Below are 26,103 nucleotides of genomic sequence, written 5' to 3'. Positions count from 1 at the left end.
CATCCCAGACCCAGCAGCATCCCAGACCCAGCAGCATCCCAGACCCAGCAGCCTCCCATCCCCGATGGGAGCCACCCTTCCCTGAAGGACACGGCGGCCCTGCCGCTCCTGCACGTGCCCGTGTTTGCTTTCTCCCCACCTCTCTCCATTAATCTCGGTGTGATTTACGGGAACGTGCTATTTATCTTTTTCTCCCTCCTTGGCCGGGCTGGACTGGAGGATCCGCACCTTTTTATGGAGCAATAAAGCCCGCACAATGAAGAGGATTTCGGGAGGTTTTCCAGCCGCAGGGGAATGAGGGGATGTTGCGGGAGGCGAGTCGGGGGCCTGGGACACTGCGGCCACCTGTGCAAGGAACCACGGGCTCGTGGATGGAGGCACAACCCACCCAAACAACCTCCCAGAGATGCTTGGTGGCATCTTGCAGAAGACTGTGGCTGCCCATGGGGGATGTGGGTCTCCCTGTGCCTCAGGCACTTGGACACTGTGGCTTTACCAACAGGGACACCCCTCCCTGTGCAGGGTGACGTGGTGGGGACATCTCTCAGCCCAGTCATGACCACACTGGTGTGGTCACAGTGGTCACCCTTATGGAACTTTGGCTAAACCCCCAGATTCCCTCCCTTAAAATCCTCCACAGCCCCTTCCTCCCCGCACAGCTCCGCCTCCAGACCACACTTTTGTCTTGAATTTGAAATAAAATCCCATTCCATTTTCTTTCAGCCCAGCGGTGGCGCAGCCCTGGCTTCCAGATGACCGGCACTTTACGGGAATACCTCCCTGGGAAAGCTGTGCCAGCGCTGCCTTGGCCGGGGGCGTTGATTTAAAAGCTGCTTCGACGTAACCCCGTCGTCTGCAGCCTTCAGTCAAATCAATAGAAAGCAGGTTTGAATCAAATTGAAAATCCCCAGATCCAGGGCCTGGTGCCATAAATCAATATTGAAATCAGACACGGAATTAAACAGGGGCAATCTGAGGGGAGATGGGAGCCGAGATTTCCCTGCGTGTTTCCGAGGGCAGCCGAGGGACTGGCTGAGGAGCAGGAAGGTCTCACCCGAAGAGCAGCCACAGGGTTTGAAGGGCAATGCAGGGGAGTAGGAGGTGGGAAGGGACCTCTGGGAGACGAGTTTGGGCTCTTGGTGTGTCACAGGGCTCAGCTGAGGTTGCAGGGACCAGCACTGTTGGCTGGAAGGGACCCCAAAGGGCTCTCAGCCGACACTGGACTGCTGGAGATGACGAAGACTTGAAGATTTAAGGATGGTGATGCTGCCAAGGATGGAGATGGTCCACTTGCCCCAGGGCTTCCTCTCCTTATACCCATCAAGAGCTGGGCTACAGCCAGCAGGGAGTGTGAGGACCCTCATGGTGATTCCTCTGCCCTGGCTCCAGTGTCACCCCTCCAAAGGGACAAGCTGGAGGACATCCTTAACAAGAAATCACTGCTGAAGATCAGGGAGGTGACACCCAACCATCTTGGGCTTGGATAATGTCCTCTTGTCTCCAGCCCGGAGCAAACCTCACCACTGCTCCTGGACTGACCAAATTTGGGAGGTTTTTCTACTCACCTGCGTGTCGCAGTGGACAGGGTGCCAACATCCCTCTGCCTGCCACCAGACCTCCTCCTGGAGGACCTAAATCTCTCTGGAAGCCAGTTGTAAAACCCAGGCACGGAGGTGTTTTTACAACCTCCCCCTCCTTCCCACCCGGGGCCGGCCCGGAGCAGTGTCCCCGCGGGGAGCTGGCCCTCGCCTCTTGGCCGGGGCTCATCTGGCACGGCCGTGTGTGTGAGTAGTCGCCTTGTCAAGGAGTTGGAGAGTCTCCAACCTGATGTTTTTCATTTTGTTGTCAGCTGCTCGCCAGCATCCAGCCCCGCTGGCTCCCCCCCGGCAGCGGCTGCCGCAGGGGGAGCGCCCGGCGAGCGGGAGGGACCTGCCAGGGCGGGGGGTGGTGTCCTCCTGGCTGCCTGGGCTACCCCTCACGTGTCCTGTATGGATTATTTTTCGCAGCAATACCCCCTGCAGAGGCTGGGGAGGCTGAGCCGTGGTTCCAGCTGGGCCCGGAGCACCTCTGCCACCACCGAGGGCACACGGAGCTCTCAGCACGGGGCAGATGAGGGGGCACCAGGGCGTGTTGGGGGCTGTGGTCGTGGCACTCCTGTCACATCACACCCCCCTGACTGCTCCTCCTGTCGGCTTGGTGGCCAGAAACCAACAACAGGGATTTGGTGCTGTGGGTGAAACCCCCCGGGGGGTTGTGCCAACCCCCCCACGATGGGGACGCAGCTCAGCTCCCCGGCTCCTCATCCCCAGCCAAGCAGCAGCCTGGCCCGGCGCCCGCATCTCCCCGCCTCGTTAACGCCAGGGGGATTGATGGGGCTTTGGGATCGCCCCAAACGCCTCGACCTTGGAGAATCGGCCATTTCACGTGGGCTTAAGGGATAAAACGAGGCCGGAGCATCGCCCGGGCTCGGGATTCCTTCTCACCGCGGCAGGCAGGAGCGTTCGGGGTGTGACAGTGGCCCGGCACCACCACGGCTTTATAAGGATGGATGGTTAGATGGAGATCATAAAGCCCAAGAGCATTAAATCTTGGCGAGACACCGGCCGCACTGCCGCAGCCACCCGGCTCAAAAGGCTATATATGTTTTTCATAATTCGTAATTACTTTTTTACAGTTCTCTCCCCATAACTCTGTCCATCATCCGGGTCAAAATATACAATGTGTGTGGGAGTGCGAGCCATAAAAACGTGAAAACAAACAGTTTGTCTTCGGGGAGATTAACGCACAGTTAAAAGCCCCATTTTAACACCCTCTCCACGCCGCCAGCCAATTAGCCCAGATAATGGGCTCCACTTGATATTTGAGTTTTATTTCATTTCGCAACGATACCAGTGCGCTTAATTGTGAACACATGATCCCCTAATTGGCAGTGGTGTCATCTCCGAGGCATGTGGCTTACGCAAGGCGGCGGCGATTTGGGGCTAATCCAGAGGGGATTGGGCAAGGGAATTCTCTCTGAAATTCAGCCACCCCGGCTGGAAAGAGGAGGCTCCCGAATGGCGGATGGGGCCAGGGGAAGCCGCCGTGGAGGATGTGCTGCGCTGTGGGTTCTCTGATGGGGACAAAGCGTTGAGGGTCCTCCTTTGGGGATCTTTGGGGTCTTTCCTCTCTGCTGTGTCAATGAAATTTTGGAGACCTGGGCGTCACTGCCTAATCCAGTTGGTTTTGGCCTCCAGGTCCAGAGTTACCGGGTGACCCCCACACTCACACGCAGAGAACAGTTGTGTAAACAGCCATTTTTCACCCCCTTTCACCTTTTTTTTTTTCCCTTTTTCTGCTTTGCAAATAAATGACTCCGGAGATGCCTCTCAAAAAAAAAAAAAAAAAATCCCCACCCCGCAGCCCTCCCGTCCCTCCTTCTGCTCTTTGAGAATCCCTCAAAAAAAATTGTGACTGGTTTCCAAACATCCCATTCATGGGAGCTGGAAAGGGGCCACGTTTGGCTCCAGCGGAGCCGTGTCTTTTCTTGGCTGCAGCTGGAGAGATGTGGGGCAAAATATCATGTGTTTCATTTCTCTGCCGGCTGGAAGGGATGCTGTGATGGAGGGCTGGGGGTAGGGAAGGATTTTGCCCCAAGAGAGGAAGCCGAAAACCATAACTCCTCGTGAAAGGGATATTTTTGGAAAGTTTGCCTCGGTTGGTGGGGCTGGAATGCGGCTCCTCGCGGTGAGTGACAAGGAGGAATTATGTTGGGACAGAAAATGGCCTTTCTTCGCCCCCCTGCCCGGCTCCCATCGGGGCTGACACCCAATATTATTTGTTTTAGGGGAGAAACAGCTGGGAGGGACCTTTGGGGGGACACTGTGGTCCTGTGGGTTTGCTTGGGGACAACGTTGTCCCTCTCCCCATGTTGTCCTCACCCAGCAGCCACCTTCCTCCCCCCATATCCCATGTCCAGCCCCACAACCCTTCTCTGGCCGTGGAGAACCACTTGCCTCAGTGGATGGGGCCATCAGTGGAGCTTTTCCACCCTTTGTTCCCTTCCCGGGGCTTTTTTTGCTACAAATTTCTTTCTTTGCTTTAGATTAATCCACTTGAGCGGGAAAGCAGCCCCTGAGCAGGAGAAATGCAGGCTTTTTCCCTTAAAAATAATCAAATCTGTTTGCTGGCAGGGGATGGCTCCTCATGCCTCCCCCACCCTGAGCAGCCCCATCCACACTGGGTGGACTGGGGTGGAGAGGAACAGCTGAGAGGGACCTTTGGGGGATGTTTTTGTCCTCTGGGTTGGGGCTTCTGAGTTGTTTCTCCCCCCCCCGTGACATTTCAAGATGGATTTTGGTCCATGGGAACCACCTGGGGCAGGGCTGGAGGGAAGTTATGCCTGATGGATCACCGGGGTTATCCCTGCTGGGGGCAGGGTGGGGGGAAGAGAGAGTTTGTAGCTTGGAAAGAAAAGGAATGGAGAGGAAAAAAAGCATCTGGAAAGGGAAGAGAGGGGAAAAAAAACAATAAAAAAAAAAAGAAAGAAAGAAAAAAAATCCCATTAGGCAAATGAGAAGAACTGATGGGTAAATTGCCTTGGTTAAACATCTGCACAGTGTTACTGCCTTCAACCCAGACGCTGCTGCAGCCGCCCTGCCCCGGCTCTCCCGGGCCTTGGGAGCCCTCCTGGCTCCCCTGCTCAGCTCTGACGAAGGCAGCAGCTTTTATAAACAGCAGCTGAGACGTCCTGGATGGGAATTTGCCCGAATTACCAGGCCTGTCTTTAGATTTCAGTTTTGGTAAAGGGCAGTCGCGAGCGAGCCACCGTCCTGGGTGACCCAATCCCAGCCTGCCCAGGTGGTGGGAGACAAAGGGGCAGGGCAGGGGGTCAGGTTGGCTTTTCATCTCAGTGGCTTGGTGGCACCTCTGGCTGGGTTTTATTGTCTTCAGCGTCAAGAGCTCCCCACAAAGCCATCAAAAAAGGTATATTTTGGGCCAGCTCAGCTTTCCCTTCACCATCACAGGATAATTCAGGGGGCTGGGGATCAAAAGACAGTCTCCTGAGATTCATCTCAGGCTGGTGGCAGGTGAAATCCCCCTCGGCTACTCCGTGTTTTGGTCCATCTGGATGGACCTTGGGCTGCTCACTCGTAACAGGGCCCCCCAGCAGCCCCTGTGCCCCCACCCTCGTGGGCACAGCAAACCTCCGGGATTTTGGGAGCAGTGCAAGGAAGGACAGCAGCCATCAGGTGTCCCTGCTGCAGCGTGAACCCCCCGCGAAGGCAGGAATGCTCAGCGGCCAAGCAGCCCCGGGACGAGCCAAGAAACTGCCTGTTATCCAGCAACCCGGAATCTGGCAACGGCTCCGGCTGCGCAAAACTTTTCACTTGGCCACCAGGCTGTTTTCCATCCTCGGGTTATTTCTCCGGCTTGGTTCGTGTTTATAGTGGATTAACCTGCTGTGAGGAGCCTAGGTATTATTTATGGCTAATTATTGGCATTTGTCTGGCTGGGAGGATGGCAGGAATACGATGCCGTGGCGCTTACGCGGCTCGTTCCAAACTGCGCTCGGCTCCTCCGCCCGAGCGTGCGTGTTTACGATGCCAGCTCACGTTATTTTCATTATCCCCTTCCCACTAATAAACTTTCGGTTGAACCAGACTTGAGAAGAGAAAAAAATCCCTCGCAGAAGATGTTCTGGTGTCTTTCCAAAGGGCCATTGTCAGGAAATCAAGGGCGCAGCCTTACCCGGGGATGTGAGGAGTTCAGCTGCGGTGGATTCGCCGCATTTGCATCGGATTAACTCCGGCTGGCGGCTGCCCAGCGGCTCGATCTTTGCATCTGAAAATAATAAGGCTGAGGGGATAATAGTCCTAGAGTGAATTTTTCAAAGCATCTTTTAAAAATGCCAAGGCCGGGGCTTGTGTTTACACTCAAGGCTTTCGGCACAGTCGGGAGACGTCGTCTGCTTCAAAGGCAGGAAGAGAAAATGTCTCCGGGTCAGAGCTCGACCTGGAGATTTTGTGGAAGAGGATGAGCAAGAGGAGATGTCCTGAAAATCCCATAAAGTCACAGGATGGTTTGGGTTGGAGCATCCCATCTGGAGCCAGATGCATCCCATGGCTGTTGGGGACAAGGGTGTCAATGCATCTCCAAGACTATTTTTAAGCACTCTGGGTTTAAACCCAGCCTAAAGACCTTGGTGCAGCAGCAAAGTTCTTCACAGGATGCTCAGCTCCCAGCTCTGAAGAACCTCCAGACCCATCCAAGCTCCCTGTAAAGGTTTCCCTGCGCTGCAGCAGGACGTGACGGGCCTGGTTTTAAAATTAAACAAAGCAGATTTTTAACCGGTGTCATTATCCCGCCCTGAGTCCTGGCTGCTGCTGGGGCTTCCTCAAGCCCCACTTCCCTGCAGCGTCTCCAAAAGCGACAGCATCGACCCCTGGAAGTGTTTCCAGGGAATGTCCTCCCACAGTGGCCACCAAACCAGGGTCTGTTGGAGGTCCAGCACCCGCACGTGGCACATCCAAGGGGCATCGCCCGGCCTGACAGCCTGCACCCACCAGGAGATGATGCTGGAGCGCTCTTTCCAGGCCACCCCACACATTTCCCACTTCTCCCCAGCTGCCTGGAGGAGATCTTTGGGATAAGGTTTTCCTGAGCTCCGGGCAACCCAATGACCTCCGAGCCCACACTCGTCTCTGGGAGAAGCCGCTTTCTGTTCCGCACACATCAGCACAACCGAACACGTTATTGCTGCGTCTCTCGCCCAGCGATTTTTATTTGTTTCTCCAAAATCTTAAATAAACCTGTTTTTTAAAAGTACCCCTGGAACAAGGGAACTGTATTATTATGGTAATTGGCTGGTGCTAATTATACTGATTACTGTAATAACCGTTTTGTTGTCACACAAATAAAGTGGATTACATCATTTGTAAGTGCCAGAGGCGAGCGATGGCTCTGGAGCAGAGAGCTGGAGAGTTATGTGGGTTTTCTCCTTGGGTGAGATGGTGCCCAGCAAGGGCACCTCCGATGTGGGACCCACGTGGAGCCAGGAGAGGTGTTGGATGGGGAGGATGGAGCCTCTGTGGAAGCACCTCTGCTCGTAGGGGCGTGGAGAGGTGGGTGGTGAAGGTGAGCTGAAGGGAACCGTCCCTCCTCCAGCACTGACCTTGCTCACCTCCCTCATCCTTGGAAGGACTTTGGTTGCTATCAAGGATGTGATTGCGAAAGCACCCGCTATCTAATCCACCTTGCTCGAGCAGGTGGTGGATGAGATGCCACCTCTCCTCCCGCTCACCGACGCGCCCGGGATTTGGGGATCCTGCTGCCGTGGCTCCCCTGGGAAAGCCCAGACCCTCTCCCACCCGGCACCTTTCCTCACCCGCAGCCAGGAGCTGGGAACACCTCGGCATGTTGCAGCAAGCCGGCCTTGCCTGCGCTCCCTACGTGACTGTTGCAGGAGGACGCCGAGGGCTGAGCCGGGCCGTGCCCACCCGTGCCATCCTGCCAGCCACGGCACTTGGCTCTCATGTGATTTTGGGGACGAGCTTCCCCTTCTGCCTTCAGCTCTGCACCCATCCATCCCCCTTTAATTTCCCTGCCTTACAGCCTCGCTGCCTGCATTAAACCCCACCCCCCAACAACCTCATTTTCCAGGGAAGTCGGCAAAAGCAGGTGTTTTGCCTTTTTCTCTGTGTGTGTGTGTGTGTGTGTGTCTCTCTCGCCTCCTCTCTCGTGCTGATGGGCCCCTGGAGCTTCTTTTACACGAAAGCAACACAGGTTGATGTATTTTTAAATGGCTTGATTTTATCACCCTGCTTAATGATTTGTCGCGTTATTTATTAGACAGTGTGATATCCAGAGGGATTCATCGCATTAACGTATAAATAATGTGGCAAATAGTTCAATAGAGCCATAAAAAAGGGGATTTAGAAATAAATTGACCTATGTTTGCTACATGTAAACGAAGGTGGTGAATGATAATGTGTGTCATGCCCTTAAGCGTGAAAAATGGGGGCCAAGAATAAATCAGAAAGTTTCTTCGGCGGGTAAAACTGCGAAACAAAAAGGAACACCCCCAAACTCTCGGGGGCTTGACCCACCTGATGCCCCCGGCTCCAGTGGTTGGACGTGGCCACGCGGGGTTGGAGGTGCTGGTGGGATTCTCACAGGAAGGCACGTGGGGGTCCCCGCCAGGAGGTCTGCAGGACCCAGCACGGGGCTGGAAGGTGCTCCCACCTCCGCCATAAATAAGACCCCGCGTCCTTATCGACGCCCTGCAACGCTGATTAAAGCAATAACCACCACCCGCCTCCCCACGCTGACTTACGAGTCCACAATTCCGCCTGCTCTTGGGCAATAATTATTTTTTAGTAGGTTTTTGCCATCCCCTGGAAAAAAACCCCGTTCCAAGGGAGCAAGAGCCGGGGAGCTTTTCCTTCTGCCACAGGGGCCAAATCCAGTGCTGGGGTCTCCTGGAACCTCGCAGGTTTTCCGGGGCACAGGCCCCAGCCCGCGCCCGGCTTTGGCACCGTCGCCTGCCAGGACGATATCTGATCTCGGCGCGGGTGCCAAATTTTATTCTGCAGCTGTAAGACGGATCACCCCTTTTTTTCCTCTTTTACAGCGTGCTAGGGTTTAATTATTTAACACCACGGGGGTACACGGGACGACGCAGTTGCGAGGGAGAGCGCGCCAAGCTCGTTGATGGATGGGCTCGGTGGAGGGTGGATCTCAGTGCCAAGCAGGAAAGGAAGAGGGAGGTTTCTACTGGCATCACAAGGCACTGCCAGGAGAGTGGGAGGGAAGAGCTGGACACCCCCAGATGGATCTCGGCCCCCCAAAACCTCTTGGGTGTTGGCACCGGCCTGACTTGGACCACGCGCGATGGCCGAAGTCACTGCAAACGCTGCGTCGAGACGTCGAGGTTTGCGAACTCCAGGCTCGGTTTCCAAAGTTTTGCAAAACTGAAAAATGCGAAAACCCTGCAGATCCCACCCCTGGAGCCTCCAGCACTGCCCGCACACCCTGGAGCTGCCAGGTTTCAGCACCAGACCCCCGGCTGGAGTCAGGCTCATCTCTTTGCCTGGTGCTGGCTGCAAAGCTGGAGCTCCAGCTTTGGCCTCGCTCCCTCTTCCCTTGCCAACGTGGCAGGATCGGAGGCACTAAGCTGGTGAGTCAAACTCACCTCCTCCTCCTCCTCCTCCGCTGCCTCTGCTTTGCACGCACGGAGCCATCATCGCTCACGGCCACAACCATGGGCTGGGAACCTCACCTGGGCTCCTGGTTTGAATCCCTCGCCTCAGTTTCCCCTGCTCCAGCTCCCAAACCCACAGTTGGAGGGCACAAGCACACAGGGATGAGAAGAGACTGACATTATTCACACTTCAGAGGAGCTTAAGAGTTGGGCAACCAAATAGGCTCCTTTTTTTGCCAAAAGCAGCTTGGTGGGGTGGTTGTTTTCTCCCATCCACCCTTCTGGGTCTCACTGGAGTTCACGCCAGAGCAAACCCCAGCAGCAAGGCCCTCCCTCCCCCAGCTTTGGCTCTTGGACTCCTTGGTGATGTATTTATTAATCCTGTGCACGCGATGGGTTTTCCAGCAGGTAAATGCATCCACTAGGCAAATATTCCCTTCCTTTTCCCCCTCCTGGCTGCCTCCGGCTCCATCCAGCTCTCTCAGAAAAACAACCCTCAGCGGCTAAACCTCCCCAAAACCTGGAAACATCTTGGAGATCCCTTCCTGGAGAAGGAGGACAAGATCCTCCAGCTTCCTTCACAAGGAATAAACGCTCGTTTTAGTAGCCAATTTGATTCACTTTTCAAGGAACAGGTTTTCATGCTTTGTGCATTTATTTCCTAATTTTATTATGCCGTTTAATTAGATCATGCACATTGGTTTTATTGTTAAAACATGTCCTTGTTTTCTTTATAACTGGATTTCATGGCACTACAGGGACATTTAGGAAAATATCACATTCCAGCATCGACCGTCGAAATCAGACCTAGATCTGAACGGAGCTGCCGGGTCGTAAATCTAGTCACAGATGGAAAAAGCGGAATATTATTCACAGCGTGCGGAGCGCCAGCGGTTCCAGGAAGGGACGCACACCCCCTCCGAGCCCTTAAATTACAGCCCGAGGAGGGACGAGGCGGAGCAGCAGCTCCCTTGGAAGGAGGCTGAGAAGTTGTTTGCAGGGTTCCTTTTTATGGGCTGACAACGGCCGGGGCGGGCCCCCCGAGACGCCCCCGTTCCCCGGCGCTGGGGATGCTACCGAGCTCGCCCTCTACTCCCCCAAAAAGCTTTTGCTTGCTCTGGGTTTCCTTTTCGAGGTCCTCTCCCACCGAGGAGCTCTTTCCCACGTCCCTTGCAAAACCCATGTGCGACCCAACCGGGTTGGATTAACGCGGGGGTTTTTTTTTAAGGGGAGTTTGGGAGGAAGGGAGACTTTTCTCGCCGTGGGTCGGAGCAGATGGCTGGAAGAAATGAGGAATGGTTCTGGGAACTTCCCCCGGGATGCCTGAGAAAGGGGAAGGGAAAAAAAAAGAAGGGGAAAAAAAAAATAAAGAGAAATCCACACAACTTAAGACACTTGATCAGATGTTCAGAGGTTGACTACAGGAAACTGAGACCCTGGGGCTTTATCTCCGGGTTTCTGAGGGCTGGGGGCTGGCAGGGGGCTGAAAGGGAGCTGGCTGCAAGCAGAAATCAATTAGTGCTGGGGAGAACTTGAGCTGGTTCAGACGGATCCGTTCGGAGAAGGCACGCAGAGAGCTGGGCTGGGCTGAGCTGCAAATCATCGCCGGGCTGAGAGGCACCGGCAGGTCCTCGCTGGGCTGGGACTCAGCAGCCCCATGGCTGTAATTCATGGCAGAGCAGGGGTCAGGGTCCCATCCTGCTCCCTTTCCTGGCTGTGCACCACGAGATGGAGGAGCTGCCACCTCAGCTTGCTCCCCTTGGGCACCCGAAGGTCTGGTTAATGGGCGCAGTTTGGGGTGGTGCCCGCGGACGGGAGGCTCTGCCCTTGTGCAGCTGAAACCAGCCCTGGACTTGTGGTTGAACTGGGTGAGAGGGGCTTTGGGGAGATTGCTGGATGCTGGGAGAGCTCGTCTTCCTCACTTCTTCCTTCCCAACTGCCATCACCCAAGGAGACACGACAAAAACAACCAGGGCTGGCGGATCCAGTGGAGTAAAACTGTAGGATCCTGTAGTAGACCTGTAGTAGATGCTGGAGGGATCTGGAGGTGAAAGGAAACCCTGGGGAGGTGACTCCTCTTTGGGAAAACACACTGAGGGAGTCACAGCCCTTTCAAAATCAGATGTGGCCTCCCAGGGAGGGGGTCACCCCAATGCTCTGACTGGGACCCCTCTGTGCCCCAGAGAACACCGTGACCCAGCTAAAGCCCTTCTTTCCCTGCAGATCCCTCTCCAAAAGGTTCACTGCCTCACCTGGGGTGCAGAGATCTCTCTTATTTTTCAATCTTCAGCCCCATCCTTGTGTCTTTTGCCTCCTGGAGCCTGAGAAACCAGAGCCTCAGCTTGGGCATCACACGTGGTGTGGTGCCAGCACCTCCAGCCACGGCACTGGGTCCCTCCTATAATGCTCTCTATCCCCTACAACACCCAGAGGGGGTTTCATTGCCTCCCCCCTGACACGGGGTCCTCTGTGCCAGCCTTGCCCTCACCACCACTGTTGCCTCATGCCAAGAACGGGCAGAGAAGGACCCAAACCGGCCCTGGGGAGCAGCCCCAGGCCCCGACTGCCGCGTCCTCTCGCATCCGCTTTTACAGCCCGGCGTAAACCCGGCAGCTCAGGACGTGTCAGCCCTGATTTACACCGGCATCAGGGGCACAAAAGCCCCGCCGAGGTGCAGGTACTGAGCTCTGGTACCCTGGCAGAGGGCTGGAGGCACCCGCAGCAGCGCCGCCTCAGCTCCAGCCAGGCTGAATTTGGCCCAACTTGTTTAAAATTCCTTTCTCTGCACACGAAACCATTTTCGGCGAAGTTTAGCCTTGGGGAGATTTATTTCCTTGTTAGCTCAAGATTTTCCTATTAGCCCATCTCAAAGAAACATGGCTGCATTTTCTCCCGGCGCAGCAGCTGTTGTGCGAGATGCAGGTACATATTACAGCCGTCATTAAACGGCCTGTCATTCCCAGCTTCCTAATTACCGTATGAATAGAGAGCAGCACGAACAGAACGGCCCGATTGTTCCACTGTGACTCGCCAGGGGAAGCGAAAATGGAAGAGGCAGCCATGGCACTTGGGTTTTTTCCCTTCCAAATCTGACCGAGGAGGAAATTCGGGTCGGCTTCGGGCGCGGGCGCAGCGCCGTGCCTCGGTTTGCGAGAGGGTTTTGCAGGGGGAGAAGCTCTCGGGGTGTTTCCAGTCTCCCCTCTCCCCTCTCCCGACTTTGGTTGGCTTTAAACATGTAATTTAGCAAAGCAGCACAACCTAAAATGAGGGAGGGCAAACATATGGTAAAGTAGATGCAGGGAATATTCCAATAAGCAGTAATATACTGCGAGGATGTGTCCTGGTTGCAGTCAGCAGGTTTTTTGGGTTGTTGTTTTTTTTTTTTTTTTGCAGTAATAGCTCCCTCCTTTGTTGCAGGAAGTGGTGATTTAGTTTTGCAGGGAAATTATCTTTTCCAAGCTCTTTTTGTTTGGTTGTGTTTTTTTTTTTGGTAACAAAAAGAAGATCTGCATCGCTGTGCTGGGGTCACACCGAGCCCATCGGCGAGTGGCAGCACGTTTAGCATCCAGACACCCTTGATTTGCAGCACCTATTACGGCCCTTTTATAGACTGGGAAAGAAATAAAAATAAAAATACAACGAAAGGCGGCGCAGAGGTACCAAGGGCTGGTCCTGGGAAAGGGAGAGATAAAGCCTGGCTCAAAATGTGATCCAAAAATGAGGTGAGAGGCAGCCAGCAAAGGCTTCGTGGTGCAGGAGAGACGCGGGCAGTTATCCAAAGGCTCCGGCATCCATTTTGGGAAGGTCTAGAGGAAAGGGTTGCTCAGATGTGATTTGGATTTCACCTTTGCTAAACCAGTCAGTGACTGCAGATGTCCCACGATGTCTGTTCTCCTGGACAAGCCACCTCCCCGTGGCGTGGAGGTGATGTCTGAGGGAGGTTGGGCACGTGGCACAGCTCTTGGAGCCCAGAGAGGGTCACTTTTAGGAGCCAAAGGAAGGCAAGCAAGGAGATCTCCCCCAAGACATGTCTCCTCTCTTCCTCTCCCACATTGCAGGCAGAGTTCGGACCCGATGGGGTCACACCAGGAGCCACATCTTTGCTGGAAGGTGGGGCTGTGCTGGGGTTCGCATCGATCCCAGGAGCCCCACCACGATGACAAACATCTGGAGGTGCAGCAGCCGCCGGGATGGGCTCGGGAGAGCCTGACCTCTGCCAAAGAGGCCAAGGTGAGGAGGAGTGGGCTCTCAAACTGCCCGCTCTCAGGCTGCTCAGGTTTTATAGACCGACCCCGTCCCCTTCCCATCGCTCCAGGAACTCGCCGGCATTCTTGGGATTAACGATTTCCAGACATCCCGGCCCCCCGAAGAGGAGGGGAAGGCACAACACCAGCTCTCTGCTGGGAATTGGGCAGGTCTGGAGAAGAACAGGGGTGTAGAGGGGTGGGAGAACGGGTCGAAAAAAACGCTGGTGGAAGGGGTGTTAATTCAAGATAGAGTCACAGATATTCCGAGTTGGAAGGGACCCACAGGGATCATCGAGTCCAAATCTTAAGGGAATGGGAACAAACTACTGGGATCAAACCCATGACCTTGGCATTAGTAACACCACGCTCTAACAAACAGAGCCGAGTTGAGTTTTGTTGCACCTCCCAGTGCCCCCAGACGGAGGTGCCAAGGGTTGTTCTTGACGATGCACAAACCTGTCCGTGTCTGGGGCCTCCCTGGGTGGCACGGGGCGCTCTGGGGCGCAGGCAGGAAACCACCTGACATCTTCTGCCCCTGAGTAACCCCCTCCCCATCACCCCTCAGCCCTTGCTTTAAGAAGACCTGAGCATTTTTTGGGGCACCTTCAAGCCCCACCTCCCGTCGTCGCGCCCCGGCTTTGCCGCACGGCTCCGGAACAGCTGTGGGTGTGCAAAAACGGGTGTTTTCTTCCCTCCCCTCTTTGTTTCTCACCAGCTCCATCTGCCTGGCTCCCCACCTGAAGGCAGCGAGGGTCCTCTGTGGCATCTCAACGCGTTGCCATGGAAACTGTAATGTCACAACCCGGGGATGATGGCTTGGAGTGGGGAAGGAACAGCAGGAAACAGTTTCCATGCAAATATCGGTGGCAATAAAAGGCCATAAATAAACAAGCAAAGGAACCGGGGAGAGCCGAGGAGAAACGGGAGGGGGGCGGAAATATAAAATAAAAGGATGGGATGGTGGCTGGCTCCTCGAGAGCTCGTTACCTGGAGCTCGCATGCAAATGGGCTTTGTCTTAATTGCAGCTTCACGAGGCTGTTGGCAGAGCCGTGACACCGGCCGGGGGTTAACGAGAGCCCCCGCGCCCAGAGTGGCTCTGGAAGGCAATTAGCAGCAGGGCCTAATGAGCTCAGGCCGTGTGGGGCAGGGAAGAGGGGAGAAAAGGGGAGGGGAACTTGTGGGATGCAAGGAGCTTGTTTTCCTCACATGAGGGGCAGCTTTGGGTGCTCTGGGGTGGCTTCACTAATCAAAAAAACCCCCTTTTTAGCCCCAAAAAAAGAACAGAGCTGTGGGGCAGCGGCTGCTGGGGGGTTATATACCCTGGGGAGGGGGGGGCTGGATGGGATTGGCTGGGAAGGTGGGAGGGAGCACGGGATTGGCTGGAAGCAGAGCTGGGTAGGAGCACGGGATTGGCTGGGAATGGGGGTGGGAGCATGGGATTGGCTGGAAGCAGGGAATGTGTGGCAGCGTGGGATTGGCTGGGAGCAGAGTGAAGTGGCAGCACGGGATTGGTCAGGAGCACAGGTGGCAGAAGGGGATTGGCTGAGGGGCCAGGGTGGGATGGGGATGTGGGATGAGGTTGGATGGGGATACAGGATGGGGATGGATGGGAATGGATGGGAATCCAGGGGGAATGTGGGATGGGAATGCATGGGAATACAGGGGGCATATGGGATGGGGATAGGATGGGGTTAGATGGGAATGGATGGCAATGGATGGGAATACAGGGGGAATGTGAAATGGGGATTCTTGGGGATGGATGGGGATACAGGGGAATGTGGGATGGGGTTGGATGGGAATGGATGGGGGAATACAGGGGGACCCACAAAACCTTCACGCTGTGTCTGGCCTTGAGCAAGTCACGGCCCTGTGCCTCAGTTTCCCTGCCTGGGCCATCAATCCCTACACAGGCCCTTCAAGAGCTGGGCTTGATGATCCTCGTGGGTCCCTACAAGCTCAGGATATTGTGTGATTCCAATATTTTTGGGTAAAATGGAGCCTTTTTTGGGCAAACTGGATTCACGCCGGTTGTGCTTGGGCGGAGAAAAATCAAAGCATGACCCAATTTTGGTGTCACTGCAGCTTCTCTTAAGGCTGTGACAGCCATGGGTGCAGCACACTCAGGGGGGTTCCAGGCACCCCGAGGCCACGGTGATGGGCACCTCTGGAAAAGCCCAGCCAAAGGCAAGGAATGCTGCTCCAAGGGGGTCATATCCCACCATGGCCTGAGCCGGCCCTGCAGCGAGGCCGGGGCTGCTCTCAGTGCCAGGGGCTGTCCTGGGAGGGGTATTTCTGGAGTCAGGCTGTTACCTGTGCTTCCGGGGATGGGAGCACAGTCACCTACGAGCATCCACGGGCTGGGGATTTCCTAAACCCCAGATGGTATCTGCACCTGCAGGTGAAAGTCCTGCAAGGCTGCTCACTCATGCACTTGCCCCAGGGGGGGGGTTGTCCCAAATTAGCATCGCTCCTGGCCCCATCTGCCCTTTCTGGTCTTGCATTGCTGAGCAGCAACACTTGGGGTGCTGCCACCCCGCTGTCCTGGCCCCCAGCTCCTCCTCTGCCACCACAGAAGGTGCCCAGGATGTGGCCTCTGCCCTTCCTCCCCCTGGACCGCGTTTGTTCCCAAACCACCGCTTCTCTAATTCTCCTTTTTAAAAAAACATTTAGGGTTATACAACCACATTAAGTGTCTCCTGATGGACAAGAAAGGACATGAATCCAACCTTTCATCATTCCCCCCCTCAAATAAATCCAGACAAGGTTCCTTTGTAGCAGCTAAGCTGAGACACCTTAACATTTCCCTGCTAGCAAGCTCCAAGTTTCTTTACTCACCATATATTTCCCCTGACAGTTTGTACAGATACTTAAGACACCATATAATTATCATCACAGCTAAAAGGCAAGGGCTGATTTATTTGTGACAAGCACCACCTTTCCGCGATGACGCCATTGACACTTACACCGAGGGATTTTGGCGTGGGGAGGTGCGGGGAAGAGGAGCCAGGCTGCTCTCTCCTCTCTTTCCTTTTAATGCTCATCCTTTTCCCCGCGGGCCCTTCGCTGCGAGACGACCGACGCGCAGTCCCGGGACCGTCCCCGCCATCCCCAAGCCCCCGAGGCTCTGGGGATTGCAGGGCTAGGGCCAACACAGGTCCCTCCATCTGCGCTTCCCCGGCTCCTGGCGTGTGAACAATGCGTGCACTTATCTCAGTACTTATTTAGTGCCCAGCTCCACACCCTGAAATTGCCTGATTATAGCTTTCGGAGGCTGGGTGATGCATTGGGTTAGGCAAACAGATGTGCCAAGGACTCTTGTTGAAAACCCACATCCAGGCAGCAGCTTTCAGCTCTCCAGGTTGTTGTTCTCCTTTTTTTTTTTTTTTTTTAATTTTTTTTTTTTTTAAGTCCTCCCTCCCCCTTTTTTCCTTTCAGAAGCAGCTCTAATAATTGCCTTCGCATCGCTCTCAGCGAGGGAAGGGCCGGGGAGAAACGCTCAATGTTTCAGCCATTTGCCAGCAATTTTCTCTCCGAGGAATGGGCCCCCTCCATAGCCAAGAACTCATGACTCTTTTGCCTGGTTGTCTCCTTGCCTAGAACAAATCCACCCCCTTTGCCTCCTCCCTGCTTCCTCCGCCAGCTGAACCGCCAAGACGTCTCCTCTCAACCCATGACCTCTTCAGGTGCACGTCTCCACATGGCCAGAGCTGCTGGGGGAAGGCTGGGCCTTGTTGGAGCCACGGGTGGCCTTCTCTCACCCCACCCTCTACTTCTCCAGGGCACCTCTTAACCCTACATCCTTCCTGAGGGGCTTCGAGGGAGAGGGCAAGGCGTCAGCCCTGTGTGGAGGCCAGGAGATGTTTCACCCCAGCCTTGTGGTGTGAATTCCCCAACGGGACAAGGAGAGGTTCCACAGGAGCCTCTTGGTTCCTCCTCACCTTCCTCCCAGCCCAGCTCACCTCTGAGCCCTCATGGCAGGAAACTTCCACGCGTGGAACAAGCCCTGTGAGACCCAAACTGCCCAAACCCACCCAGGGTGACCCCAGGGGGGCCCTGAGCCTCTCTCTGCTCTCAAAAGCTGCTCCCTGATGCTCAGAGCTGAGGTCTCAGGGTCTTCCTCCTCCCTGACACATTGCCATGGTTTGAGGGGGCTGTTTGACACTTGGGATGGGGGGGAAGAGGCCAGAACTTTGTGTTTGCTCCCAGACAGTGGGGCTTGAGGAGAAGGTGATTGTGGCACCACACACTCCTCCTCCTCCTCCCCTCCTCTCCTGCCACCAGGGCCACGGTGACCAAAGCTGCTGCTTCTGCAGCTGATTCCTGTCTTCCCTTCCTCTGCCCCGTCCCTCCTAACCCTGCGTGCCCTCCCTTGCCCACTCTCACGTGCAGCGACGGGCTCAGACAAGCTGCTCTCCCAGCAGCAGCTCTCTGAGTCACCCCGACTTTCCCGCGTGCCCCAGAGTAGACGGGCTTGCAGCCGCTCAGCCCTGAGCCTTTGCATCACCAGGCTCACCTTGGAGTGGCGAGTTAAGCCTCTAGATCCCAGCTTTAGCTCCAGAGGGATCTCTTCCCTGCCCCACCTCCCCGCTAATTTTCTGAAAGCTATTTAAAAAATGCCCTGGAATCAAACCAATGCTTTGCGGGGGAACGAGAGGAAAAAAAAAAGGGAAAAAAAAGGGAAAGAAAAAGAAAAGAAAAAAAGAAAAATCAGGAATAAAATTAAAATTGTTAAAAAGAGCAGCCTGATCCTGTTTGCTCCCTGGTAATATGGGCAATGCCAGACTGTTCTACGAGCTCCCATCGGCTTCCCACGGTGGTGCATAAATGCCAAGGGCAAAGCGAAGCCCCCCCCGCACAAAATGCCACCTCAGCCCGTGTCATCCCCTGTCCCAGCGAGCTCGGGTGGCATCTGAATTTCAGCAGGGTGCACCTGGCTCCTGCCAGAGAACTCACCCACAGAGGAGGACTGAGCTGAGCTATCTCGGGTACCGATCTCGGGTGATTCACCCTCTGCAGGTGTCTCTTCCTCGGCTTTGATTCTAACGGGAGTCTTTGAAATCTCAGCCTTTATCTCAGACAGGTCCTACCTGTGCGGCTGCTTTGGAGCAGCTCACACACAGAGCGATCTGCAGGATAAACCAGGGAGAACGCTGAGAGTGATCAGGAGCTTAATAAAACACAGCTTGGCTTGTGCAATCTTGGAGAGGACTCCGGAGAAGAGGAAGCAAAAGGAGCAGCAAGAGCTGCTTTGTGTCAACGTTCACTGGAAAAAAAAAGAAGAGTGAATTAATCCCTCTGCCTGCCAGGGATGAGAGAAGAAGCCGAAAGCTCGAGCAGCAAGTAGAGAGCTGAGTCCAATCACACCGTGGAGCAAATTTTGTGCCTCAAAGAGCCCAAAATGGAGAAGGAAGGGAAACCTCAGAATCCTGGTCAGCAGCTGGGAAAAAAATCCAAACAGGCTTTGATGGGTTTTCCACTGATTGTGCTGCTTTAAGGGCCTCTGTCTGGGTGAAATCTTAATCAGAGCCCAACACAAACCTCTCTAGCAGTTTGTCATCTGAGGTGGCTTAGAGTTGGGCTACCACAGGAGAGCCTTGGAGGTCTGATGACCAAAATTGCTTGATTTTCCCCTCTCTACAAAAAACCTGTGTGTTCCAGTGACTTTTTGTGGAGCACCTCTTGGGAACCACCCTCTCTCAGGTGCTGTGCATCTTCTTAATTCAGGATTCCAAACAAGGTCCACCTGAAAAGCTCTGGCCTTTTTTCCCCCAGAGGCTCAGATGAATTATGGGCAAAGTTTGGCCAGTGTTGTGGTGGAGAGGAGCCGAGGTGCCCGTGGCAAAGCCTCCCAACCTTTGCACTGTTTTTGGCCCAAAACCAGTGTAGCTTCAGGCCCAAGCAGCGCAGGGAACCATAGACTGTATTAAATTTGCCTTCTCCAAGAGGCTCTTCAAAAAAAAAGGAGAAAAAAAAAACCCCAAAACCCTAACCCCAGAAAGGCAAAGGCAAAAGCCAAGGGGAAAGACCTTGGGTGGCAAAACCACATGTTTACAGCCTTTAGGCTTTGACAGATCGTTGGCTTTAGAGCCTTTCTAGCTCCAGAGGAGCAGGAGGCAGCCAGCTCCCAAAAATGTGTCACTGAGAGACACATTTTTGGCAGGCCAGCTCACGAAGACGGGTCCTCTGTCACCACAAAGTGCTCCTCGGCTTGCCCACGTGGCTTTGAGGCTCCCTGGTTTTCTCGGAGGCTTCTCCCAGGGGGAAGAGTGTCGAGCCACGGGTGCACCACAGTTTGTGGGTGGAAAATCCTCCCTGGGCGCAGGAGGAGTGTGAGAAACCCGAGCCCACAACCACTCTGAGTCACCGGCCACGGCCAGCAACCGCCGGCCGAGCTGCGCCCGAAGCCTCTTTCCCTGGTGGTTTTCCCACAGGTTTTGGTCTCCCTCCATGGAAATCCTTGACCTGACCGCCTGGTGTCAGGGGACAGCCACGGAGAAGTTTGGGCTTTGGCAGGAGGGAAGGCTCTCCGATATCTGTGCGTCTTGGCTGACCCAAAGGAAGAGTGACACCCACCCAGAGCCGGGTGCTTTGAGCTCCCCACATCTGCGGGAGCCACCTCAAGCACATCTGCTCCGTGCCTGAGTGCTCCCTGGAGCAGCTGGAAGCGGGATGTGCTTCTCGTGGGTCCCATCCCACACATGTGGGGTCCCAACAGCTGGGACCTGCTGGTCTGGGGTCTGCCCCTGAGCACTTTCCTTCCCCACCTCTGAGCTGAGATTTAAGAACCTCCTGCTTTGCTCTCGCCTGGCTGCAGAGGAAAATGAAATCGTTGCCAGTGGGAGCTGTGGTGTCTGCAGGAATCACGTTTGTAAACGTGTCAGGGAGGAATAAACAATGCAGCAGGAAAGGACTTGGGATGTTAAGAGCTGCTGCAGGTGGGTGATGCACCAGGGTGGGATAAAATAATACGGAAAACGAGGGAGAAAGCTGAAGAAAAAGGGTGAGTGGACGGATGATCCGCTCAGCAACCTTGTCTGACCCCACAGCTGGCCCTACTTCCAGCAGGACCTCCTGAGGTCCCATCCACCCCAAATTCCACCACGATCCAACCCGAATTTCCCCATAATCCCTTCACCCTTTACAACACTGTCCCACACCACAGCAGAAATCTAAGCTCCTGCCTCTCTCTCTCAATCTCTCTCTCTCTCTCTCTCTCTCTGCAGGAGCTGTTGCACAAGCCAAGGGGTTATAGCAGCACGAGAGGCACTAAATAAAAGGTGCAAGTTGTCTGGTTCCCCCCACCCCGGGCGTTCCAGAGCCATCCCAGCCCCAGAGGCTCGAACACATCCCGGGAAGAGCCTGGAACAGGTCCCTGCCTCGTGGTCGCGATGGGCTGAATCAGCTCAAGGCAGTTCTTATCCTGACATGCCTAATTGATACCTTGGGTCCGGGCTGTCATTAAAACGCTTGGATAATCGCTGCGGGAGCAGAGAGCCGGACTGTCAGTTTGGGGAGGGTGATTAATGTGCCCAAAATCCAGCGTGGGGTGTGGGAGGCGGGCAGGAGAGGAGGGGGGAGCGGGGGGAGGCGGGGGCTGGAGCAGCCCCTGCAGGGGAGGGCCCGGGGGTGGGGGGTGTCCCTAGGGGCTCCCCCAGCCCGGCCGGGCCGCGCACGCCGCGTTGGCACTCGCGGGCTCGGCAGGGTGATTACAACCTCTCGTTTAATCTCCTTTTATTAGCATCAAACACCCATAGTCTTGTAAGTACATGTGTTCCCCTATTGACGCGAGGGAGCCTTTGATGCTGATTTACGGCGGCGAGGTGCAGCCAATCTATAATTGTACCCTAAAAAAAAAAGGGATATTAAGGAATTAAAGGTATTTCTGCAGAGCCAAGCGAGCTGATCCCCCCTTTTCCACCACCACCAACCACCCTGTGACACTTCCCTGTGTCTCTCCTAAGGAAGGGACGTTGCATCCAGTGGGGATGTGCCATGGAGACAAACCACCGCTGGGTTACGAGCATGAGGCGGTTCCCTAAAAAAACACTTGCAAAACCAGGAAAACCCGCAGAAAAAGGAAAAAACCTGAATTAAATCCCATAAAAAAAAAGGGGGACGGGGGAGGTTGGAGGAGAGCCTTTCTGCATCATCTTGGGGCGTACAGGCCCCTCCAGTTCCTCGTGCCACCGTGATGGCAGCACGAGAAGCAGGTCATTGCTGTGGCGTTGGTTGGCAGAGGCTGCCTGGATTAAAGGCCACCGAAAGTGGAGCAGATTTAGGTAAAGGCACTTATTTTCTTCTTAGCTCCGAGTTAAACTCTGTGGCAAGTAGGTCACCCCCTCCCTCTCACGACCTGCTGGCTCCCTCCATTCCAGGAGAGGGTTTGGGCAGTGCCCGCCTGCATCGTGGCCCTTTCCCCTCAGCTGCAGACACTGGATCCAGTCCCTCACCAGCTGCCAAGCCGTGCAGGGGGACAATGTATCTGTCCCCGCTGTCACCCCACTCTGCTCCATCACCCAGCACAGCCTTTCCTGCACCCACTCTCCAGCCCTGGTCCATCAGAGCTCCCTCACTGTGATCCAGGCAGTTGCCTCCCGCAGACCTGGGATGGATCCAGTGGTTCTCAGCACATCTGGGAGTCCCCCAGGAGAAAAAAGGTGCCTCTGGCTGCTGGTTCAGCCCATCCTGAGTCGGGCAGCTCGGATAAGGAGGCTGAGGGACCCTCTGAGTGCTGCACGTTGGGTGTTGGCAAAGCCCAGGTGGTGGGAGATGGGGTGCGAGGACAGGATTGTTCCACAGGGTCCACTTTTGGGCTCTTTGTTTGCAAATAACCCACGGCAAAGCCTGTTTGCTCACCACATCTCACTTCAGGACTTCCTGAGACCACATTTGTTGTCTTGGAGATGAGGAAACTGAGGCACGACCTGGCAACAGGACTAATTCACGTCGCTGGGGCATCATTCAGCACAGCACCAGGGAGAACCTCCGTGGAAAGACCACCCGATGATGTCAAACGAGGCAGCCACCTTCCCACATCTCCCGCTCTCTTTTTTTTTTTCCCTTTTTCCCCCCACTTGCCACCGGTATTCTTCCCCCTCATTTCTTCCAGCAGGTCATTCACCGAGTCACAGATCCCCCGAGCCATGAGCTCACGGAGCGGCTGGCACAGGGATGAGGCGCAGGGATGTACCACAGGGATGTACCACAGGGATGTGCCACAGGGATGTGCCCACCCCGCTGTGCCCCGCTCACACCGGGATGTTTGCTCCGGTGTGGGGGCACCCCGAGGGCAGACCCCGCGGGGCTGAGCCTCACCTGGAGCCCCCGGGGACCCGGCTGGCGCTTCCCAGCCCCGGCTCGCTGCCGACGGCTTCAGCCGGCTGCATCCGCAGGCAGCAGATTTACAACCGCCCCGTCGTCATTCACTGTCAAATTAACAGCTGAGTCAAAACAGGAGAGAGAGCCAGCAGGCTTCCCTAGTCGTCTTTGCCCTAAATATTCCCACTTTCCCCCTTAAAAGCCTCCTGGAGCTGGTTCTTATCTCCTTGGCCTCAAACCAAAGCTTTTGGTGGCGGGAACATCCCACCCGGGACGGCCCAGCCATGCAGAAACCCCCCTGCCTGGGCCCGCCAGATTTATACCGGCTCCGAAACATAAATGTCAAGTGATGGGGCTGCGTAAATTACTTTTAATAAGAATAATGCCGCGTCTCGCTGGCACGTTAATCCATCTATTCCCCGCGCGGAGCGCAGAGGGCTCAGCAGGACGCTGAGCGCTTCATGCACTTGTTCAAAATGCTCATCAGAGGGAAATCAGTGGCTCCCACTGGCAAACCCCGACGTGTGCAGCTCGAGCGTTGAGTGGTTGCTGCTCTCGAGCTGGGGCACTGCCACGAGCCCCCCTGAGCCCCCACTGCTGGCACCAAACCTGCTCACAGCGCTGAAGGCACCGGTTGTTGGCGTGCCAGGGGCTCCCCGGAGGCGATTCCAGCTGAGGGATGGATTTGTGGCTGGTGCTCGGGGCGGACAGAGGTTGTGAGTGGAGTCCCAAAGGGACTAAACCAGGATGAAGCCACGCTCAGACCTCGCTTCCCCAAAACCCGAGGGGGAGCAGTTCTCCTGCACTAATCCCCTCAACAAACCCCCTTAATCCTCCCCTGTCCAAACACCTACAGTTGCCAGGGCCCCCTTGACCTCCCTCCCGGGCCTGCCCCCTCTGAATGAAGGGCTTTTACACTCTCAAGACTCCTTTATATTTTTGGAGAGTGTTTTCCTTGCTGGTGTCTCGCGCGGGCTGTGAAGCGTGAGCTCCGCCGCCGCCTCATTGCCTTCGCGGGCTGGAGGGCTCGGGAGAAGATTGATTTACGATTCCCTAAAAGTGATTTATGCTCGGCAGAGCAGAGCAGCAGAGCCCCCCCCACGCCCGCCCGCCCCTCCTCTGTTGAAAGTTTTAAGATTAATTCACAGACAGGCTCCAAAAAGAGAAGAAAAAATAAAAAAAAAGGGGCTTCCCCCCCCCCCCCCCGCAGCCCTCCAACCGCCAGCGCCGCAACTGTAATTACCCAACCCATAATCAAGGTAATTTGCATCCAGCACGACCCAGGGTTGCACATGCCCAGCAGAATTTTTCCAGCCCACCACAATCCTGCAGAGCAGGGCAAAATTTTCGGGGAGGAAAATCCAGCCACGTCATTTTATTCCTCGGGGCCTTGCGCAAGGAGCCGGCGCTGGGCACAGAAGGGGAAAGGGTTCAATCCGGCTGGATTGAGGTATCAACTTAAATTTAGGTGGTTCTGAGCTGTTCTTCCTAAATGGAGTGTGGAGGGATGTCTCCTCTAACTCTGCATCCCCACTTTGCCTGGATCTGCCCACAAAAATCTCTATTGAACCCATCGACTGCTTCCCTAAAGAAATTATCACTCGTGCTCTGTGTGTGTCCGTGTCAGCCGGTGCATAAATTCCCCCTCTCTGAGTCTTTTCGACCTGTTGGCCAAATTAATTCAGTTCTGAGCTAAAGGTCTCAAAGGTAATTAAAATCCTGCAGCATTGATGTAACCGGGTGAAGGCGAGGGACTGTATTTCCATCTCGGGGAGGTCTGGGTGAGCTCCACACCAGCATAACCTTTGGAGCCTCCCTGCCAGAGAGAGACATTAATGCTGCCCAAAACCCAGCAGGAACTTCTCACAGAGCCCCCAGTCTGCTGGTGAGTGGAAAACTCCTTTTTCAGGTGGTGTTGGTGAGACTTTGCTCAGAAGGACGAGCTGTGAACCACCAGCACTTGTGTTCCCTCCATCCCACGGCCTGTGAGCGGCTCAAACAGCACCTGGAAAACACGGGGGCCACGTCCTGGGGAGCTTTCACCCAACCTCAGCTCACCTTCAGGGCACCTGGCATGAAGTGGGAAGCCACGGTGGGAAGCCATGACCCTGCTGGGCATCCCACAGCCGGGAATTCCTGCATGGAACACCCGCTCCCGTCCTCCCTTCCCACTAACCCGCTCCCAGTGGGACCAGCAGTGGGAGAGGGATGAAATGCTCGTGCGGTGGCGGAGCCTGGGCAGTGAGGAGGGAGCTGCCAGCTCCCTCCTGGCTCATAAATCCCCGGCTGTCCCGTGGCCCCGCGTTATCCTTCATCTTGGAGTCCCCACAAATCAAGGAGGGCGATGTTGGAACATCCAGCTTTCTGCTGGATAACACGGCACTGGCAGCTGCAGGGAGAGGCCATTTTTAAAAGCTGCCAGTAAAGTGTTTTACAGGAGGGTCGGTAATTTATTTTAAAATAAATAAGTTCGGCGGAGGAGTGACAGGAGGGAAGCGGACGTGCCGGTTCCCGGCTTTTTTCACGGGATTGAGTTATTTTGCTGAACAATAATTGTTGGTTTCTCCTTCGAAGCTGCTTTTCGTGGTGTCAGTTCTGCACAGATTCCTGCAGCTGAGCCCTGAGACTCCTCAGAGGAAGATGAGGGTTTGCACAGGGATTAGCCAAGGGACAGGGACTCCAGCTGGCTGGAGGGGAAGAACCAAAACATCTCCCGAAGTAGAAAGAAGGCACAGCCCAGCACTCAGCTGTCAGGTCCCCAGGGGTAGGACCAAAAGCATCTGTAGTTTTGCAGGATGAGTTTTGGGCTTGTTGGAGTGAGTGAGAGAACCTGCAGCCTGTTCCTGATGTATCTTCTCTGGGATTGGGCCACCACTGAAGGATTCCTATGGTTCAACCACCTCCTGCACCCGGAGCTTGGCCTCTCCAGGAAGGATCAGGGCTGGTTTCTTGGACCTCTGGAGTCACTGTGAAGCACTAAGGGTTGCATGGGATCAGCTCAGGTGTGGCAGCCAGAGCCTGTCCAGCCCCATCACGTCCCCTGAGGGATCTGAGTGAAGGCTCAGGGCACCCTCCAGGTCTCGCCCTTGCTCCGGGTGCTGCCCGAGGGTCAGCCTGGACCAGCCCCTCTCCAAAACACAAAACCTTCAGCCAAAAGGCCAAGGTTTTTTGGGCAGAAATGTCAATTTTTTTGCTGCCAAAACTCCACTGGCACAAGGTGACACCATGTTCTGTGCTCCCCTCATCCCTCCCCCCGTAGGTACCCCAGAGCCTGGGGCACACCAAGGCTCAGCTCAGCTCCACATCAAGCTGACCCTGCTCTAACCAGCCCAGCCTGGTGAAGCTGCAAAGCCACA

General features: G+C 55.2%; 1 long non-coding RNA gene across 2 annotated transcripts; it reads right to left on the bottom strand.

Moving 5' to 3' along the window:
- Positions 1-9,834: 9,834 nt before the first annotated feature.
- Positions 9,835-14,686, bottom strand: LOC135404179 (uncharacterized). Of its 2 annotated transcripts, none has more exons than XR_010425593.1 (2): positions 14,166-14,686; positions 9,835-10,504 (listed from the first exon to the last, which is right to left on the bottom strand). It is a non-coding gene; the product is annotated as an uncharacterized LOC135404179 (long non-coding RNA). The 2 variants fall into 2 exon arrangements; XR_010425592.1 differs by having other exon boundaries at positions 14,141-14,218.
- Between the last annotated feature and the right edge of the window lie 11,417 nt (positions 14,687-26,103).

Source organism: Pseudopipra pipra, chromosome 30 (assembly GCF_036250125.1).
Source record: "Pseudopipra pipra isolate bDixPip1 chromosome 30, bDixPip1.hap1, whole genome shotgun sequence".
Taxonomy (NCBI): Eukaryota; Metazoa; Chordata; class Aves; order Passeriformes; family Pipridae; genus Pseudopipra; species Pseudopipra pipra.
The sequence above is the reverse complement of the archived record's forward strand: the minus strand, read 5'-3'. Positions and strand labels throughout refer to the sequence as shown.